The following is an 8,982-nucleotide window of genomic DNA, read 5'->3' as shown; positions in this document are numbered from 1 at the left end:
TCCCAACCCTCTACACCGGCGCGCTCTCTCCTCACACATCTACGTCAACAGCGCGCCCGAGACCTTCCCCGAACTTCAAACCCCTGCGACACAATGGTCCTTTCTTCGCCACATGGCCACACTCCACTCATATAGCCGCGCGTCCATCACCCTACCGAGCCATTCTCCTCTAACCACCGAGCGCTCATCTCTAAGCCAGAGGCCTCTATTCCAGACCCGACCAATCCCTCCCTATCAATGTTAGGCACAGGTAGCCCCACCCAACCCCTCAGCCAGGTCGTCCTACCTAAATTATGTGCACATTCACGCGCCCCCCTCGGACCCCTTCACAGTCCTCGTCGCTTTAGACCATCTAGCCATGTGGCATCGACGTTGATCACGCGCTCTACCCAACGCCTTCCGCAACTCCGAATCTCGCCCTCCATGCGTCGCCCGAGAGACAGCCCGCCCCTCAAACAACCCCTAGCCAGCGGGTCACATCTCGCCGCAACTCCACATCTGTACCACACATACCCGCTGCGCCTCAATCCACCTCTCACAAGTCTGCTACCATTCGTTACTTGGCTTACTAGAGTCCCCCAACTGCCCCTCACACCTCGGTCACTATTTGCCCCTACCACCTCGTGCGCAAGGCTAATCAATAGCGACCCATACAAAACCCTCACCACTCTCTCCTTCCATGGACAGAAGCCCCCCAAACCGCTCACCAGCCCTCTTCCTTCATGGCCCACAGAGCCCCCCAAACCCTCAGCAGTCTCGTCCTTCTATGCGCACAGAGCCCCCCAATACCCTCGATCATAGTCTCATCCACTCTCATGAGGCATCATGAGCCCCCTCCAAACTCTATACACCATCTAGCTCTCTTCACCGATTCTATGGCACGAGATGCCCCCAAACCTCACACTCTTTCTCCTTCATGGGCACAGAGCCCCCCCAACCTCACGGTCTCTTCCTTCATGGCCCAGAATCCCCCAACCCTCCAACTCTCTCCTCATGGCACAGAGCTCCCCCAACCCTGCACACGGCTCTTCCATCAATGGCGACAGAGCCCCCTCCAACCCTCCACTAAGCCTCTCTCCTTCATCGGCAACAGAGAGCCCCGCCATACCCTCCATCAGGTCCCTTCAATGGGCAAAGAGCCTCCCCAAAAACCCCTACAAGCCTCTCTCCTTCAATGGCGCAACTAGAGCCCCCCCCCTCCACAGGTCGTCTCCATGGGCACAGAGCCCCCCCAACATAACCCTCCACCCAGCTTCTCCTTGCACATGGGTCCCAGAGCCCCTCCCGACCACAGGCGCTCCTCCTCCAATGACGGCAACAGAGCCCCCATCCACCCCTCAAAGTCTTTCTTCCTTTCATTCTAGGCTCTCAGGAGTCCGCCCCCAAACCCTGTCACAGGTCTCTCCTTCATGGGCACAGAAGCCCCCAAACCCTCACATTCTCCTTCATGGGGCACAGAGCCCCCCAACCCTCCTACAGGAGTCCCTCTCCTTCATGGGCAAGCAGCCCCAACCTACACAGGGTTCTTCATGCGGGCAAACAAGAGCCCCCCCAACCTTCACAGGTTCCTCTCCTTGGCACAAGAGCCTCCCCGACCCCAACAGGATCTGACTCTCCGTTCATGGCCACCAGAGCCCCCTATACTCTCCACAGGCTCTCCATTCGATGGTGCATCAGGATGCCCTCGCCCCAAATACCCTCATAGCCTTCTCTCCTTCAATGGCGAGCAAGAGCCCCCCACCCTCACACGGTCCTCTCCTTCATGGCACAGAGCCTCTCCACCCGTCACAGGTCTCTCCTTCCACCAATGCGGACACGGCCTTCCCCCGGACCCCCACATGGCTCTCCTCCTTCCATGGCACCGCAAGCGGTGCCCCCTCAACCCTCACAGGTGCCTTCTCCTTCATTGGCGCACCAGAAGCTGCCCCGCTGACCCTCATACATAGCGTCTTCCTCTCTCATGGCACAGAGCCCACATCCCCAACCCCTCAACTATGGGTCTCTGCTTCATTGGGCACATCCAGCACCCCAACCCTCACAGGTCTTCCACTGCGATAGGCCCACAAGAAGCCCCTCAATCGTTCCTCTATCTGCTCTGTCCCTTTCATGGGCCACAGAAGCTCCCCCAACCCCTCACAGGTCTCTCCTTCTTCGATGGGCCACAAGCGGAGTCCCCCCCCACCCTTCACCAGTCTCATCCTTCTGTGGCACATCTACGACCCTCCAACCCTCTCCCCGACTTCCTAGCTCTCTCCTTCATGGCACAGAGCCCCCCCAACCCACCCTCACAGCTCTTCTCCTTCATGGGCACAGAGCCCCCCGGACCCTCACATGCGTTCTCTCCTTCATTGGCACCCAGAGCCCCCACCCTCACAGGTCTCTTCTGTCGATGGGTACCAGAGCCCCCGACCCTCACAGGTCTCTCCTTCAGGCACATGAGACCCCAGCCGCCCCCTCAGGTTCTTCCTTCCATGGGCACAAGATGCCCCCCGACCCTACAGGTCTCTCCTTTTTTTTTTTTTTTTTCCAAACATGGGGAGGGGGCACAGGAGCCCACTCCGAACCCTTCAACAGGCTCACTCTTTTAGGGAACCAGAGCCCCAAAACCCCTCACAGAGTCTCTCCCTCATGGGCACAGAGCCCCCAACCCTCACAGCTCTCTCCTGTCATGGTGCGGCACGGAGCCCCAACACCATCCACAGTCTCTCTTTAAGCGGCACAGAGCCCCCCCAAACCTCACAGTCTCTCCCTCATGGCACAGAGCCCCCCGACCCCTCACAGAGTCTCTTCCTTCATTGGGGCCACTAGGCCCCCCAACCCTCAACAGGTCCTCTCTTCATGGCACCAGAGCCCCCCCCAACCCTCACAGCTCTCTCCTTCATCGGGCACAGAGCCCCCCCCAAGTCTCTCCTTCATTGGGCACAGAGCCCCCAACCTGCACAGGCTCTCTCCTTTCATGGTACACAGAGCCCGCGCCAACCTCACAGGCTTCCTCTTTCGATGATGTTACCCAAGAAGCCCCAACCCTCACAGGGTCTTCCTCATGGGCACAGAGCCCCCCAACCCTCACAGCTCTCTCCTTCATGGGCACAGAGCCCCCCAACCCTCACAGCTCTCTCCCTCATGGGCACAGAGCCCCCCAACCCTCACAGGTCCTCAATGTTCCGCCTGTATCTATAGAGATATTTCCGTACCTTACACCGTAACACTGTATGACAATTGGTTATTGGGGGGGGGGGTTCCCCAGGTGCCGGCCCAGTTGTGCTCCATCCCGACTCACGCACCATTAATTCCCCAGTGAGATATGATCCCTACAGACAGGCTCCCCTGTGCCCCCTCCCCTGTGGCCTGGGGCTGCCCGGAGCAAGGTCAGAGCTGCCTGCTGGACTCCATTACTGACAGGGAATGTGCATCCAGATCTGGGCCACGTCAGGACCCTCAGTAACGAGAGACAGACCCCATGTGATGCACTGACACCCCTCCGGGATGTTCCACCAGTTTATTATCACCTCATAATAATGTTATAATACTTACTAACCTGTACTCTGTACTGTACTATCTGCTCTCCACTCTGAATCCCTTCCTTCAATGGGACGGAACCTTGTACCTGCTCTAATGACCAATGGAAACATTAACAGGAGTCAGAACCAGCAGTGCAGGGAAAGGGACAGACACAGTGACAGTTACACATAACTATAAACCCAGTGAGAATGAGGGATGAATGGGTATTGGGGAGTTGTATCAGGAGTCAGAACCAGCAGTGCAGGGAAGGGAAAGGGACAGACACAGTGACAGTTACACATAACTATAAACCCAGTGAGAATGAGGCATGAATGGGTATTGGGGAATTGTATCAGGAGTCAGAACCAGCAGTGCAGGGAAGGGAAAGGGACAGACACAGTGACAGTTACACATAACTATAAACCCAGTGAGAATGAGGGATGAATGAATATTGGGGAGTTGTATCAGGAGTCAGAACCAGCAGTGCAGAGAAGGGAAAGGGACAGACACAGTGACAGTTACACATAACTATAAACCCAGTGAGAATGAGGGATGAATGGGTATTGGGGAGTTGTATCACGAGTCAGAACCAGCAGTGCAGGGAAGGGAAAGGGACAGGCACAGTGACAGTTACACATAACTATAAACCCAGTGAGAATGAGGAATGAATGGATATTGGGGAGTTGTATCAGGAGTCAGAACCAGCAGTGCAGAGAAGGGAAAGGGACAGTGACAGTTACACATAACTATAAAGCCAGTGAGAATGAGGGATGAATGGATATTGGGGAGTTGTATCAGGAGTCAGAACCAGCAGTGCAGGGAAGGGAAAGGGACAGACACAGTGACAGTTACACATAACTATAAACCCAGTGAGAATGAGGAATGAATGGGAATTAGGGAGTTGTATCAGGAGTCAGAACCAGCAGTGCAGGGAAGGGAAAGGGACAGACACAGTGACAGTTACACATAACTATAAACCCAGTGAGAATGAGGGATGAATGGGTATTGGGGAGTTGTATCAGGAGTCAGAACCAGCAGTGCAGGGAAAGGGACAGACACAGTGACAGTTACACATAACTATAAACCCAGTGAGAATGAGGAATGAATGGATATTGGGGAGTTGTATCAGGAGTCAGAACCAGCAGTGCAGGGAAGGGAAAGGGACAGACACAGTGGGTAGAAGATGAGAGCGCTGGGTATTAGGGTGTGAGAGTTCAGGCTGAGGGGAAGGTGCGGCCGGGCTTCTCCCTCCCCAGGAATCCCACTCACTGACATCTCTAATCTGTGCTTTTGTTTTGCCCCCATTGTGGTACTGGAATAGTCAGGGTGCCCTCCTGTAACTTGACTGCTGTACTACATATCCCAGCATGCACCAACCCTGGCTGTTGTACTATAAATCCCAGCATGCACCAAGAAGGCCCTTGTTCCTCAGTGGCCCCGGACCCCAGCTCTGTGTGTGTCTGGCATTAGGGACCCTAATCCCTTTATCCCCCTCCCGTCATTAAGTTGTGATGGCAGATAAAAGCTGCTGGTCCTGTCTGTCCTGGTACTAAAAATAGTGTATTATTTGCCAAATATTCACAAAAGGCACAGATGTGGGACAGGGGGTTAGAATGCAGCTGTGTAGGTTGCCCCCTGCTGGGCAATAGGCGCCGGTGCAGGTAGGAGAGGGGCAGCACAGTGGCGCCATTGTTACAGGCCCAGGAATAAAGAGCCGACTGTACCAGAACCACAGTCCATTTGCAGCTCTTTATTAAGTACTAAGGGGCTCATTCATCCTGCGCCAGAGATCCGTTCCCCCCGGGGCCACTTCATACTCCTGCTCACACAGAACCACCAAACCCATTCCTGCTCCTGCCCGGTCCCCCCTAGGTTATGGTGGCACAGAAACCAGTGCAGGCTGCAGCATAAACAGTGCAATCAAATGGGGATTCAGCAGGAGTCCAGTGTAAAGGGAAAGCAACCCATTACTACCATAGAATGGCGGTTCTACACATTATAGGGATTCCTGGCAGGGATTTGGATGAGAGAGAAGGAAGACCTACTGGGGCCCTAGGTTCAATTCCAGCCAGGGCACTATAGGCAAGGACATTAGATTGTAAGCTCCATGGGGCAGGGACTGATGTATAATCTCAATCTGTGTTATGGCCTTGTGTTATACATGTATTGCATGTAACCTCACACCCACAAATAAACAGCAGGCAGGTTATTAAATAACATATATATTGGGATACAGCCCCTCCCTCAGTGACTACTGGAACAGCGCCGCCTGGAGCCCATAGTGCAATGCTGCAATGAAACGTGGGAGATCCTGGGGATTCCATGAATAGCAGAGAATTAAATACATTGTCCCAATGGGTCCCTGTAAGTTGCACCCATCTCTATAGCTCTCAGGGTGCAGGTTCAGGGCTGAGGAATCATGTAGCCAGGGGGGGCGCCGTCTCCTGCTGTCAGATGCGCTGGGTATAAATAGTCTTGCCTTGGTGGTTCAGCTCCTCCTTATGCTGCTGCTGTTCCCCCTGCAGGAGTGAGTATAGAGCAGCCCGACGTACCTGCAAGGGACACAGCCATCAGCCCAAAGCCCAATGCCAGCACCGACCTTTAGTGGGTACTAATTAGTGCGGCCGGACAGAACCACCCCCCCCCCCACTTGTGTCACGATCATTTATTTACTGAAATTCCCCCCACTCACCATTAACAGCTCTTTGCGCATAAGCTCCATCTCTTGTGCTCTTACGGCACGGCGATTCCTCTCAGTGTGGGAAGCCATTATTCCCTGCGAGTCCTCCTTCCACTCACTCATACTCCTCAGCTCTCGCTCCCTGGCAAGGGGGGCATAACATGGGCACAGCAAAAATATCACTAATTATATACAGAAATATATGTCACCCTGTATAGTTCCAGGGGTACCCAGGGCACAAATAAGCACTCACCCCAAATCCCCCCCTAACTGGCCTTCAGGCTGGGCCCCCTTAGCCCATAACAAGGTTACAGATATATAGAAACATTGGGGTAACAGTCACCCCGCTATAGTTCCAGGGGTACCCAGGGCACAAATAAGCACTCACCCCAAATCCCCCCCTAACTGGCCTTCAGGCTGGGCCCCCTTAGCCCATAACAAGGTTACAGATATATAGAAACATTGGGGTAACAGTCACCCCGCTATAGTTCCAGGGGTACCCAGGGCAAAATAAGCACTCACCCCAAATCCCCCCTAACTGGCCTTCAGGCTGGGCCCCCTTAGCCCATAACAAGGTTACAGATATATAGAAACATTGGGGTAACAGTCACCCCCGCTATAGTTCCAGGGGTACCCAGGGCACAAATAAGCACTCACCCCAAATCCCCCCCTAACTGGCCTTCAGGCTGGGCCCCCTTAGCCCATAACAAGGTTACAGATATATAGAAACATTGGGGTAACAGTCACCCTGCTATAGTTCCAGGGGTACCCAGGGCACAAATAAGCACTCACCCCAAATCCCCCCTAACTGGCCTTCAGGCTGGGCCCCCTTAGCCCATAACAAGGTTACAGATATATAGAAACATTGGGGTAACAGTCACCCTGCTATAGTTCCAGGGGTACCCAGGGCACAAATAAGCACTCACCCCAAATCCCCCCCTAACTGGCCTTCAGGCTGGGCCCCCTTAGCCCATAACAAGGTTACAGATATATAGAAACATTGGGGTAACAGTCACCCCGCTATAGTTCCAGGGGTACCCAGGGCACAAATAAGCACTTACCCCAAATCCCCCCTAACTGGCCTTCAGGCTGGGCCCCCTTAGCCCATAACAAGGTTACAGATATATAGAAACATTGGGGTAACAGTCACCCCCGCTATAGTTCCAGGGGTACCCAGGGCACAAATAAGCACTCACCCCAAATCCCCCCCTAACTGGCCTTCAGGCTGGGCCCCTTAGCCCATAACAAGGTTACAGATATATAGAAACATTGGGGTAACAGTCACCCCGCTATAGTTCCAGGGGTACCCAGGGCACAAATAAGCACTCACCCCAAATCCCCCCCTAACTGGCCTTCAGGCTGGGCCCCTTAGCCCATAACAAGGTTACAGATATATAGAAACATTGGGGTAACAGTCACCCTGCTATAGTTCCAGGGGTACCCAGGGCACAAATAAGCACTCACCCCAAATCCCCCCCTAACTGGCCTTCAGGCTGGGCCCCCTTAGCCCATAACAAGGTTACAGATATATAGAAACATTGGGGTAACAGTCACCCCGCTATAGTTCCAGGGGTACCCAGGGCACAAATAAGCACTCACCCCAAATCCCCCCCTAACTGGCCTTCAGGCTGGGCCCCCTTATTACAGAGAATTAAAGGGAAAGTGGAATAAGAGATAAATACCGCTGCCTGTCTTTCTGCGCAGCCCACAGCATTTCAGTTTTCTGGAAAGAAAGAGAATAAGGAGAGTGAGGGGATGAGGGTACGGGGGGGGGAGAGTGAGGGGATGAGGGTGGGGGGGGGAAGAGTGAGGGGATGAGGGTGGGGGGATGAGGGTGGGGGGGGGAAGTGAGGGGATGAGGGTGGGGGGGGGAGAGTGAGGGGATGAGGGTGGGGGGGGGAGAGTGAGGGGATGAGGGTGGGGGGGGAGAGTGAGGGGATGAGGGTGGGGGGGGAGAGTGAGGGGATGAGGGTACGGGGGGGGAGAGTGAGGGGATGAGGTTGGGGAGAGTGAGGGGATGAGGGTGGGGGGGGGGGAGTGAGGGGATGAGGGTACGGGGGGGGAGAGTGAGGGGATGAGGTTGGGGAGAGTGAGGGGATGAGGGTGGGGGGGGAAGAGTGAGGGGATGAGGGTGGGGGGGAGAGTGAGGGGATGAGGGTGGGGGGGGGAAGAGTGAGGGGATGAGGGTGGGGGGGAGAGTGAGGGGATGAGGGTACAGGGGGGCAGAATGTGGGTGTGTTGGGTACTTACCTGCACTTGCCTCTGGGCGCTGAGGGACAGCATGCTGGGGGCAGAGAGACACCTGAGGGACAGACTGGGGAGAGATGAGAGGAAACACTTTATATAACAGTTAGGAAACCAGTCCCCTTATTGCTGCAGTACAATCACCACTTGCCAGCAGGGGGCGCTTGACACATTGAATCCCATAGACACAGGCACATAATACAGTAACCATGTGACTGGAGTTACCCCCTTTGTGGCTCTTGGCCTAGGCAGAGACACCGTGTAACACCCGCAGCGCCACAATAGACAGACCCCGCGCCCGGCACCCCAATACTGAACCCCTTATCCGCACTCGCCGCCACTTCCTGACCTTTAGCGTACCGTTACCGTAGCAACCGCAAACTTCCGCCTACTCTGACTTCCGAGTTCGTCTTTTCACCGAACTTTATTGAAGGCGGACATTCACCTCAGAATAACAATAAAGACATTTTTTTCACGTTCTACGTCAGGATTGTGTATTTTTTAAACCAGTTTATAACGGCGCGGGTATTAATAGGGTGATAAAAGCGGCCCCTGAC

At 54.6% G+C, this 8,982-nt stretch overlaps 1 long non-coding RNA gene across 1 annotated transcript; it reads right to left on the bottom strand.

The window, feature by feature from the left end:
- Window positions 1-5,236: 5,236 nt before the first annotated feature.
- c1orf189 lies at window positions 5,237-8,775 on the bottom strand. The gene is made up of 5 exons (XR_004219720.1): window positions 8,744-8,775; window positions 8,432-8,495; window positions 7,864-7,904; window positions 6,194-6,323; window positions 5,237-6,053 (listed from the first exon to the last, which is right to left on the bottom strand). It is a non-coding gene; the product is annotated as a chromosome 1 open reading frame 189 (long non-coding RNA).
- Window positions 8,776-8,982: the final 207 nt, after the last annotated feature.

The sequence above is a fragment of the Xenopus tropicalis genome, chromosome 8 (assembly GCF_000004195.4).
Source record: "Xenopus tropicalis strain Nigerian chromosome 8, UCB_Xtro_10.0, whole genome shotgun sequence".
Lineage (NCBI taxonomy): Eukaryota > Metazoa > Chordata > Amphibia > Anura > Pipidae > Xenopus > Xenopus tropicalis.
This window is presented reverse-complemented; position numbering and strand designations above follow the sequence as displayed.